The sequence below is a fragment of the Hyperoodon ampullatus genome, assembly GCF_949752795.1.
Source record: "Hyperoodon ampullatus genome assembly, chromosome: X".
Taxonomy (NCBI): domain Eukaryota; kingdom Metazoa; phylum Chordata; class Mammalia; order Artiodactyla; family Ziphiidae; genus Hyperoodon; species Hyperoodon ampullatus.
This window is the reverse complement of record NC_136913.1, coordinates 149669499-149681507: the sequence shown is the minus strand read 5'-3', so window position 1 is coordinate 149681507 and position 12009 is coordinate 149669499.

The window sequence follows — 12009 nt, the reverse complement described above, 5'->3', positions numbered from 1 at the left end:
TCGAAGTTGTGCCACTCTTCCTGTGCTTTAAAGGTGAGTCCAGTGTACCTCTTGAAATCTGTTTCTTGCTATTCTCGCTCGCTTTTAACTCCGTCTCGTTGCCTTTCCTCAACAGATTTTTGGACGATAGTTGTCCTTTATTACTCTGCCAGTTTGTGAATTGCTGTGACCCTGAGCTCCATTTTCAACTTGTTTTTTGTGAGCTGAACCCAAGTCCAAAATTTTGGTTCAGGACCTATACTGGTTCCCGGTGGGGGGCTGAGACTTTGCTTAATTCTTCTTCCTGCCGAGAAATTAGAGTGGCATGTGCCCGTCCAAATGCCTAACAGCTACTCTCTCATTGTTTCTCCCTCTTCCCTTTAATCCTCTGCCAAATTGGCAACCTGTGCGAACCAGGAGGTTAAAGGGGCTGTCTCTCCAATTTGTGAGATTGATAGTAAATCAGTTGGAAAGTCAAACCAGAGCACCAGGAAGGGGACTATTAGTTGAGTTTTAGAAACCTTTCGTATTCACAGTGTGTCCAATCTCTAGGTTTCCCGTACTTGTTATAGCTGTAGTAATATTCCCTTCAACCTGGAGAGTTGAGACGCTTGGAATGTGTGTCACGCATTATTCCTTTAAAAGGTCTGCATTTGCTCACCGAATCTCACCAATCCTATCAGTCCCAAGTGTCCAGCCTTATGCCACATCCAGCTGTCATTGTAGATAGGGTCATTCCAGGTTTCATCAGAGCCCCTGAAGGAAATGTAAAGAGTTTATCGGTTTTTTTTTTTTTTTGGTTGTTTTTGAAATTCCTTTTTATAGTGGGTTTGAGCTGATTCTCACTGCCATGTTAATGCCAGTCGAGACACACTTGTTTCCCTTATGGAGACATATCAATATATAGGTTTTAAGATTATTACTAGTCAGATATATTCCTCTGCGGGAAATATGGGGTTTTGAGTCCCTTTCACTGAGGAAGGTGTAGGTCTTGACTATTCCATATTTGGTTTTTGGAATGGTACCTGTACGAATATCAAACTCTGGTTTTATGCATCACCCCTCCTCTCCTTTCCCCTTAAGCAGGCATAAGAGTGTTTTCTAAATGACAGGCTCTTTTCTCTTTCCTAACTCTGTTCATGTGTAGCCATGTTTACAGGAACTTCATAAGTGATATCTTATGATAAGTTTCTTTTTCTCTGTGACTTATTTCACTTAGAATCATCATACCTGAATCCACTCATTTTGCTGCTACTGGCCTTATGACATTGATTTCATGGCTGAGGGAAAATCCATCGTACGAAAGTACCAAAATTTCTTGAACCAATTTTGTCTTTCCTGGGATATTTAAGGTGTACCCAAGTTGAGGTTCTTGTAAACAGTGCAGCCCTAAATTTTGGGGTGGCTCTGTCTTATTGATTTTCTGTTTTCCCAAGGTATACTCCCAACACTGGAATTGCCCTTGGCTCTGTAGCTCTGCTGTTTAATTTTTTTAGGTAACACATTGCACTCCTCCAGAGAGGCGGTTGGCAATTTACATCCTGCCCATCAGCATAACAAGGCTCCGTGTTCTCCAGGGCCTGTCTTGCCTTTCTGGTTTTTACACATTTTGCAGATGTCCCTTTTGACCGCTGGGAAGTGATACTTCTTTGTACTGCAGAATTGCATTACCCGCTTGCTTGCTTGGCCAAAAAGGGCGTGTGTGTTTCCTCCTGATTATATTCAGGAGGAAACGCATACGCCCTTTTTGGGCAAGTGCATCATGGTCGAAATTGTGCCCTTCTTCCTGTGCTTTAAAGGAGATTCCAATGTACCTCTTGAAATCTGTTTCCTGCTATTCTGCCTCCCTTTCAATTTCGCCTCGTTACCTTCCCTCAACAGATTTTTGGACAATAGTTGCCCTTTATTACTCTGCTAGTTTGTGAATTGCTGTGCCCATGAGCTCCATTTTTAAACTCGTTTTTTGTGAGCTGACCGCAAGTACAAAATTTTGCTTCAGGATCTAAACTGGTTCCTGGCTGGTGGCTGAGACTTTGGTTAATTCTTCTTCCTGCCGGGAAATTAGAATGACATGTGCCCGTCCAAATGCCTAATAGCTACTCTCTCATTGGTTCTCCATCTTTCCTTTCATCCTATGCCTATTTTGCAACCTGTGAGAACCAGGAGGTTAAAGGGGTTGTCTCTTCAAGTTGGGAGATTGATAGTAAAGCAGTTGGAAATTCAAACCAAAGCACCAGGAGAAGGACTATTAGTTGAGTTTTAGAAACCATTCGTATTCACAGTGTGTCCAAACTCTTGCTTTCCCGTACATGTTATAGCTGTAGTAATATTCCCATCAACCTGGAGAGTTGGGACCCTTGCAATGTGTGCCACACATTATTGCTTTAAATGGTCTGCTTTTGCTGACCCAATCTCACCAATCCTTTCAGTCCCCAGTGTCCATCCTTATGCCACATACAGCTGTCGTAGTAGATAGGGTCATTCCAGGTTTCATCAGAGACCCTGAAAGAATTGTAAAGAATTTCCCTATTTTTTTGTTTGGTTTTTGAAATTCCTTTTTATAGTGGGTTTGAGCTGATTCTCACTGCCATGTTTATGCCAGTGTAGACACACTTGATTCCCTTACGGCAACATATCAATACATAGGTTTTAAGATTCTTACTAGTCAGATATATTCCTCTGCGGGAAATATGGTGTTTTGAGTCCCTTTCACTGACGAAGGTGTAGGACTTGTATAATCCGTAGCTGGTTTTTGGACCGGTACCTGTACTAATATCGAACTCTGGTTTTATGCATCACCTCACCTCTCCTTCCCTCTTAGGCAGGCATAAGAATGTTTTCTAAATGTGAGACTCTGTTGTCTTTCCTAACTCATTTCATGTGTAGCCATGTTTACAGGACTTTCATAAGTGATATATTATGATAAGTTACTTTTTCTCTGTGACTTATTTCACTTAGAATCATCGTACCTGAATCCACTCATTTTGCTGCTACTGGCCTTATGACATTGATTTCATGTCTGAGGGATATTCCATCGTACTATAGTAACACAATTTCTTGAACCATTTTTGTCTTTCCTCGGATATTTAAGGTGTACCCAAGTTGAGGTTCTTGTAAGCAGTGCAGCCCTAAATTTTGGGGTGGCTCTGTCTTATTGATTTTCAGTTTTCCCAAGGTATATTCCCTAGACTGGAAGTGCCCTTGGCTCCTTAGCTCTGGTTTTTACCTCTTTTAGGGAACACAATGCACTCCTCCAGAGAGGGAGTTGGCAATTTACATCCCGCCTAGCAGCATAACAAGTCTCCCTGTTCTCTTGGGCCTGTCTTGCCTTTCTGGTTTTTACACATTTTGCGGATATCCCTTTTGACCGGTGCGAAGTGATACTTCTTTGTAGTGGAGATTTGCATTGCTGGCTTGTTGCTTGGCCAAGCAGGGCGTATGCTTTTTCTCTTGAATATATTCAGGAGAAAACGCATAAACCCTTTTTGGCCAAGTGCATCATTTTTGAAGTTGGGCCCCTCTTCCTGTGCTTTGAAGGCGATTCCAATGTACCTGTTGAAATCTGTTTCCTGCTATTCCGGCTCGCATTCAGGTCCACCTCGTTGCCTTCCCCCAACAGATTTTTGGACGATATTTGCCCTTTAGTTCTCTGCCAGTTTGTGAATTGCTGTGCCCCTGAGCTCCATTTTTCAACTAATTTTTTTGTGAGCTGACCACAAGTCTAATATTTTGGTTCAGGACCTATAGAGGTTCCCAGTGGGTGGCTGAGAATTTGATTAATTCTTCTTCCTGCCACGAAATTAGAGTGACATGTGTCCGTCCAAATGACTAACAGCTATTCTCTCATTGGTTCTCCCTCTTCCCTTTCATTCTCTGCCAATATGGCAACCTGTGAGAACCAGGAGGTTAAAGGGGATGTCTCTCCAAGTTGGGAGATTGATAATAAAGCAGTTGGAAATTCAAACCCGAGCACCATAAGAGGGACTCTACGTTGAGTTTTAGAAACCTTTTGTATTCACAGTGTGTCCATTCTCTAGGTTTCCAGTACATGTTATAGCTGTAGTAATATTCCCTTCAACCTGGAGAGTTGGGACCCTTGGAATGTGTGCCATGCATTATTGCTTTAAATGGTCCGCATTTGCTCACTGAATCTCACCAAACCTCTCAGTCCCAAGTGGCCAGGCTTATGCCACATCCAGCTGTCCTTGTAGAGAGGGTCATTCCAGGTTTCATCAGAACCCCTGTAGGAACTGTAAAGAATTTCCCTGTTTTTTTGTTTTGTTTTGAAATTCCTTTTTATAGGGGGTTTGAGCTGATTCTCAATGCCATGTTTATGCCAGTCTAGAACCACTTCATTCCCTTATGGAGACATATCAATACATAGGTTTTAAGATTCTTACTAGTCAGATATATTCCTCTGCGGGAAATATGGGGTTTTGAGTCCCTTTCACTGAGGAAGTTGTAGGTCTTGTCTATTCCATATTTCGTTTTTGGAACGGTAGCTGTACGAATATCAAACTCTGGTTTTATGCATCACCCCTCCGCTCCTTTCCCCTTAAGCAGGCATAAGAGTGTTTTCTAAACGTGAGACTCTGTTCTCTTTCCTAACTCAGTTCATGTGTAGCCATGTTTACAGGACCTTCATAAGTGATATCTTATTATAAGTTTCTTTTTCTCTGTGACTTATTTCACTTAGAACCATCATACCTGAATCCACTCATTTTGCTGCTACTGGCCTTATGAAATTGATTTCATGGCTATGGGATATTCCATCATACGTAAGTACAATTTCTTGAACCAATTTTGTCTTTCCTGGGATATTTAAGGTGTACCCAAGTTGAGGTTCTTGTAAGCAGTGCAGCCCAAAATTTTGGGGTGGCTCTGTCTTATTGATTTTCAGTTTTCCCAAGGTATATTCCCTAGACTGGAAATGCCCTTGGCTCTGTAGCTCTGTTGTTTACTTGTTTGAGGGAACACAATGCACTCCTCCAGAGACGCAGTTGGCAATTTACATCCTGCCCATCAGCATATCTAGGCTACCTATTCTCCAGGGCCTGTCTTGCCTTTCTGGTTTTTACACATTTTGCGGATGTCCCTTTTGACCGGTGCGAAGTGATACTTCTTTGTAGTGCAGATTTGCATTGTCCGCTTGCTGGCTTGGCCAAAATGGGCGTATGCGTTTTCTCCTAAATATATTCAGGAGAAAACGCATACACCCTTTTCGGCCAAGTGCATCATTGTCAAAGTTGTGCCCCTCTTCCTGTGCTTTAAATGTGATCCCTATGTACCTCTTGAAATCTGTTTCCTGATATACTGGCTCGCTTTCAAGTCCTCCTGGTTGCCCTCCCTCAACAGGTTTTTGGACTATAGTTGTCCTTTATTACTCTGCCAGTTTGTGAATTGCTGTGCCCTTGAGCTCCGTTTTTCAACTTGTTTTTTGTGAGCTGACCGCAACTCCAAAATTTTGGTTCAGGACCTATACTGGTTCCCGGCGGGTGGCTGAGACTTTGGTTAATTCTTCTTCCTGTTGGGAAATTCGAGTGTCATGTGCCCGTCCAAAGGCCTAACAGATACTCTCTCATTGGTTCTCCCTCTTCCCTTTCATCCTCTGCCAAATTGGCAACCTGTGCGAACCAGGAGGTTAAAGTGGCTGTTTCTCCAAGTTGGGAGATTGATAGTAAAGCAGTTGGAAATTCTAGATGGAGAACCAGGAGAGGGACTATTAGTAGAGTTCTAGAAAGCTTTCGTATTCACAATGTGTCCATTCTCTTGGTTTCCCGTACATGTTATAGCTGTAGTAATATTTCCTTCAACCTGGAGATTTGGGACCCTTGGAATGTGTGCCACGCATTATTGCTTTAAAAGGTTTGCATTTGCTCACCCAATCTCACCAATCCTCTCAGTCCCAAGTCTCCAGCCTTATGCCACATCCAGATGTCGTTGTAGATAGGGTCGTTCTAGGTTTCATCAGAGCCCCTGAGGGAATTGTAAAGAATTTCCCTGTTTTTTTTTTGTTTGTTTGTTTTTGAAATTCCTTTTTATAGTGGGTTTGAGCTGATTCTCACTGCCATGTTAATCCCAGTCTAGACACAATTGATTCCCTTATGGAGACATATCAATATATAGGTTTTAAGATTATTACTAGTCAGATATATTCCTCTGCGGGAAATATGGGGTTTTGAGTCCCTTTCACTGAGGAAGGTGTAGGTCTTGTCTATTCCATATTTGGTTTTTGGAATGGTACCTGTACGAGTATCAAACTCTGGTTTTATGCATCACCCCTCCTCTCCTTTCCCCTTAAGCAGGCATAAGAGTGTTTTCTAAATGAGAGGCTCTTTTCTCTTTCCTAAATCTGTTCATGTGTAGCCATGTTTACAGGACCTTCATAAGTGATATCTTATGATAAGTTTCATTTTCTCTGTGACTTATTTCACTTAGAATCATCGTACCTGTATCCACTCATTTTGCTGCTACTGGCTTATGACATTGATTTCATGGCTGAGGGATAATCCATCGTACGTAAGTACCAAAATTTCTTGAACCAATTTTGTCTTTCCTGGGATATTTAAGGTGTACCCAAGTTGAGCTTCTTGTAAACAGCGCAGCCCTAAATTTAGGGGTGGCTCTGTCTTATTGATTTTCAATTTCCCCAAGGTATATTCCCTAGACTGGAAGTGCCCTTGGCTCTGTAGCTCGGTTGTTTACTTGTTTGAGGGAACACAATGCACTCCACCAGAAAGGCAGTTAGCAATTTACATCCTGCCCATCAGCATAACTAAGCTCCCTGTTCTCCAGGGCCTGTCTTGCCTTTCTGTTTTTTACACATTTGCAGATGTCCCTTTTGACCGGTGGGAAGTGATACCTCTTTGTAGTGCAGATTTGCATTGCCCACTTGCTTGCTTGGCCAAAAAGGGTGTATGGCTTTTCTCCTGAATATATTCAGGAGAAAACGCATACACCCTTTTTCGCCAAGTGCATCATTGTCGAAGTTGTGCCCTCTTCCTGTGCTTTAAAGGCTATTCCAATGTACCTCTTGAAATCTGTTTCCTGGTATTCTGTCTCGCTTTCAAGTCCACCTCGTTGTCTTCATTCAACAGATGTTTGGACGATAGATGTCATTTATTACTCTGCCAGTTTGTGAATTGCTGTGTCCCTGAGCTCCATTTTTCTACTCATTTTTTGTGAGCTGACCGCAAGACCAAAATTTTGGTTAAGGACCTATACTGGTTCCTGGCGGGTGGCTGAGTCTTTGGTTAATTCTTCTTCCTGCCGGGAAATTAGAATGACATGTGCCCGTCCAAATGCCTAACAGCTACTCTCTCATTGGTTCTCCCTCTTCACTTTCATCCTCTGCCAAATTGGCAAACTGTGCGAAACAGGAGGTTAAATGGGCTGTATCTCCAAGTTGGGAGATTGATAGTAAAGCAGTTGGAAAGTCAAACAGAAGCACGAGGAGAGGGACTATTAGTTGAGTTTTAGAATCCTTTAGAATTCACAGTGTGTACATTCTCTACGTTTCCCATACATGTTATAACTGTAGTGATATTCCCTTCTACCTGGAGAGTTGGGACACATGGAATTGGTGGAATGCATTATTGCTTTAAAGCGTCTGCATTTTCTCAGCCAATCTCACCAATCCTCTCAGTCCCAAGTGACCAGCCTTATGTCTCATCCAGCTGTCATTTTAAATAGCGTCATTACAGCTTTCATCATAACACCTGAAGGAATTTTGTTTGAATTTCGCTGTTTTTTTTGTTTTGTTTTTGAAATTCATTTTTATACTGAGGTTGAGCTGATTTTCACTGACGTGTTTAAGCCGGTCTAGACAGATTTGATTCCCTTACGGAGACATATCGATACATAAGTTTTAAGATTCTTACTAATCAGGGGCTTCCCTGGTGGCGCAGTGTTTGAGAGTCCGCCTGCCGATGCAGGGGACACGGGTTCGTGCCCCGGTCTGGGAGGATCCCACAAGCCGCGGAGCGGCTTGGCCCATGAGCGATGGCCATTGAGCCTTCCTGTCCTGAGCCTGTGCTCCGCAACGGCAGAGTCCACAACAGTGAGAGGCCCACATACCGCAAAAAAAAAAAAAAAAAAAAAAAAAAAAAAAAAAAAAAAAAAGATTCTTACTAATCAGATATATTCCTCTGCGGGGAATAGGGGTGTTGAGTCCCGTTCACTGAGGAAGGAGTAGGTCTTGTCTATTCTGTATTTGGATTATGGAACGGTACCTGTGCTAATATCAAACTCTGGTTTTGTGCATCTTCCCACCTTTCTTTCCCCTAAGCAGCCATAAGTATGTTTTCTAAATGTGAGACTCTGTACTCTTTCCTAATTCAGTTCATGTTTAGCCATGTTTACATTTCCTTCATAAGTGATATCTTATGTCAGAATGCTGCATGTCTCTTTTCATCATAAAGCTCCATGATGCTCGTCATCACAATTATCCATGGTCTTCTCATCACAATGCTCCACGGTCTTGCCATCACATTGCTCCAAGTCCTGATCATCACAATGCTCCTTTACCTTTGTCATCACAATCCTCCATGACACTTGGCATCACAATGCTCCATGTCATTGGCATCACAATGGACCGTGACATATGTCATCACACTGTTCCCTGACACCTGTCTTCACAATAATCCATGACGTTGTCATCACAATGTTCCATGCTCTTTTCATCACAATGCACCATGCCCACTGTCATCACAATAATCCATGAAATTTGTGAGACCAATGCTCCATGCCCCTGTCATCACAATGCTCCATGCCCTTGACATCACAATGCTCCATGACCCCTGTCATCACAATGCCCCGTGACTCCATTCACCACAATGCTTCATGATCTTTGTCATCACAATGGTCAATGCCCTCGTCATCACAAGGCTCTGTGGCCTGTGTCACCACAATGCTCCATGACCCTTGTCATCACAATGCTCCATGCCTTTCTCAGCACAATACTCAATGACCCTTGTCATCACAATGCTCCATGCGCTTGTCAGCAAAATGCTCCACCAGCTTGTCATCACAATGCTGCATGCACTTCTCATCAAAATGATCCGTCACCACTGATATCACAATGTTCCATCACTAGTCATAACAGTACTCCCTCACCCTTGTCATCACAATTTTCCCTGACTTCTGTCATCACAATACTACATGCCCTTATCATCACAGTGCTCCATGACCCCTGACATCACAATGCTCCATAAGCCATGTAATCAAAATGCTCCATGACCCTTTTCATCACAATGCTCCATGACCCCTGACCTCACAATGCTCCATAACATATGTCATCAAAATGCTCCATGACATTTGTCATCACAAAGCTCCATGACCATTGGCATCACAATGCTCCATTCCAATGTCATCACAATGCTCCATGACCCCTGCTATCACAGTGTTCCACAGCCAGCTCATCACAAGCCTCCATGACCCTTGTCATCACAATGCTCCAAGACCCCTGTAATCACAATGCTCCATGCCCTTGTCATCACAGTGCTCCAACACCCCTGTAATCACAATGCTCCATGCCACTTTTCTTCTCAATGCTTCATGAACCATGTCATCACAATGCACCGTGCCCATCTCCATAATATTTCATGCTATTGTCATCACAATGAAATCAAAATGCTCAATGACCTCTGTCATCACAATGCTCCAAACCCTTCTGATCACAATGTTCCATAACACTTGTCATTACAATGCTCCATGACACTTGGCATCACAATGCTCCAAGCCATTGTCATTGCAATGGACCATGACATATGTCATCACAGTGCTCCCTGACACCTGTCTTCACAATACTCCATGACCTTGTCATCACAATGCTCCATGCCCTTGTCATCACAATGAGCCATGCCCACTGTCATCACAATAATCCATGAAACTTGTCAGACCAATGTTCCATGCCCCTGTCATCACAATGCTCCATGCCTTTGTCATCACAATGCTCCATGACCCCTGTCATCACAATGCTCCGTGACTCTAGTCATCACAATGCTTTATGACATTTTATATCACAGTGGTCCTTGCTTTCGTCACACAAGGCTCTGTGACCTTTGTCACCACAGTGTTCCATGCCCATGTCATCACAATGTGCCATGCCCACTGTCATCACAATAATACATGAAACTTGTCAGACCAATGTTCCATGCCCCTGTCATCACAGTGCTCCATGCCCTTGTCATCACAGTGCTTCGTTCCTCCAGTCATCACAATGCTTCATGACCTTTGTCATCACAATGGTCCATGCCCTCGTCACACAAGGCTCTGTGACCTTTGTCACCACAATGCTCCATGAACTTTTCATCACAAAACCCTATGAGCCTTGTCATCTCAATGCTTCATGCCTTTGTCAGCACAATGCTCCATGCACTTGTCAGCACAATGCTCCATGACCCATGTCATAACAATTCACCATGCGCTTGACATCACAATGCTCCACATCCTTTTCATCGCTATGCTCCATAAAACGTGTCATCACAATTCTCCATGCACTTCTAATCTAAATGCTCTCTCACCACATATATCACAATGTTCCATCACTAGTCATCACAATACTCCCTCACCCCGTCATCACCATGTTCCATGACCCCTGTCATCAAAATGCTACATGCCCATATCATCACAATGCTACATTCCCATATCTTCACAATGCTCCCTGACCCCTGACATCACAATGTTCCATAACCCCTGTCATCAAAATATTCCATGATACATTTCATCAGATTGCTCCATGACTCTGTCATCACAATGCTCCATGAACTATTCATCACAATTCTCTCTGACCCTTGTCATCACAAAGCTCCATGCAGTTTTCAGCACAATGCTCCATGATATTTGTCATCACAATGATCGATGCGCATGTAAGCACAATGCTCCGTAAACCATGTCATCACAATGCTCCCTGCACTTCTCATCACAATGCACCCCGCTCTTGTCATCAAAATGCTCCATGACTTTGTCATCACAAAGCTCCATGACCCTTGGCATCACAATGCTCCATTCCATTGTCATAACAATGCTCCATGAACCCTCTCATCACATTGCTCCATGCATTTGTCATCACAAATCTCCATGAGGCTTGTCATCACAACGCTCGATGCACTTCTCCTCACAATGCTCCATGCCCTTGTCATCACAAAGCTCCGTGACGCATGTCATCAGAATGCTCCATGCCATTGTCATCAAAATACTTCACAAGCTTGTCATAAGAGTGCTGCATGACACTTGTCATCACAATTCTCCATGCACTTGTCAGTACAATGCTCACAGACCCTTGTCATCAAAATGCTCCAAGCGATTGTCATCACAATGCTCCATTACCTTTGTCATCAGAATCCTCCATGACACTTGTCATCACAATGCTCCATGCCCTTGTTATTACAATGCTCCATGACCCCTGTCATCACAATGCTCCGTGACTCCTGTCATCTCAATGCTTCATGACCTTTGTCGTCACAATGGTACATGCCCTCGTCATCACCAATCTCTGTGACATTTTTCACCACAATTCTCCATGAACTTTTCATCACAATGCAATTTGACCCTTGTCATCACAATGCTCTATGCCTTTCTCAGCACAATGCTCCATGACCCATGTCATCACAATGTGCCATACGCTTGTCATCACAGTGCTCCACAATCTTTTCATCACAGTGCTCCATAAACGTTGTCATCAAAATGCTCCATGCACTTCTCATCAAAATGATCTCTCACCACTTATATCACAATGTTACATCACTATTCATCACAATACTCCCTCACCCCTGTCATCACAATGTTCCATAACTCCTGTCATCACAATGCTACATGCACTTACCCTCACAATGTTCAATGACACCTGACATTACAATGTTCCATAAACCCTGTCATCAAAATGCTCCATGACCCTTTTCATCAAAATGCTCCAGGACCCCTGACATCACAATGTTCCATAACCACTTTCATCAAATTGTTCCATGATACTTTTCATCAAATTTCTCCATGACCCTGTCATCACAATGCTCCCCACCCTTCACAACAGAG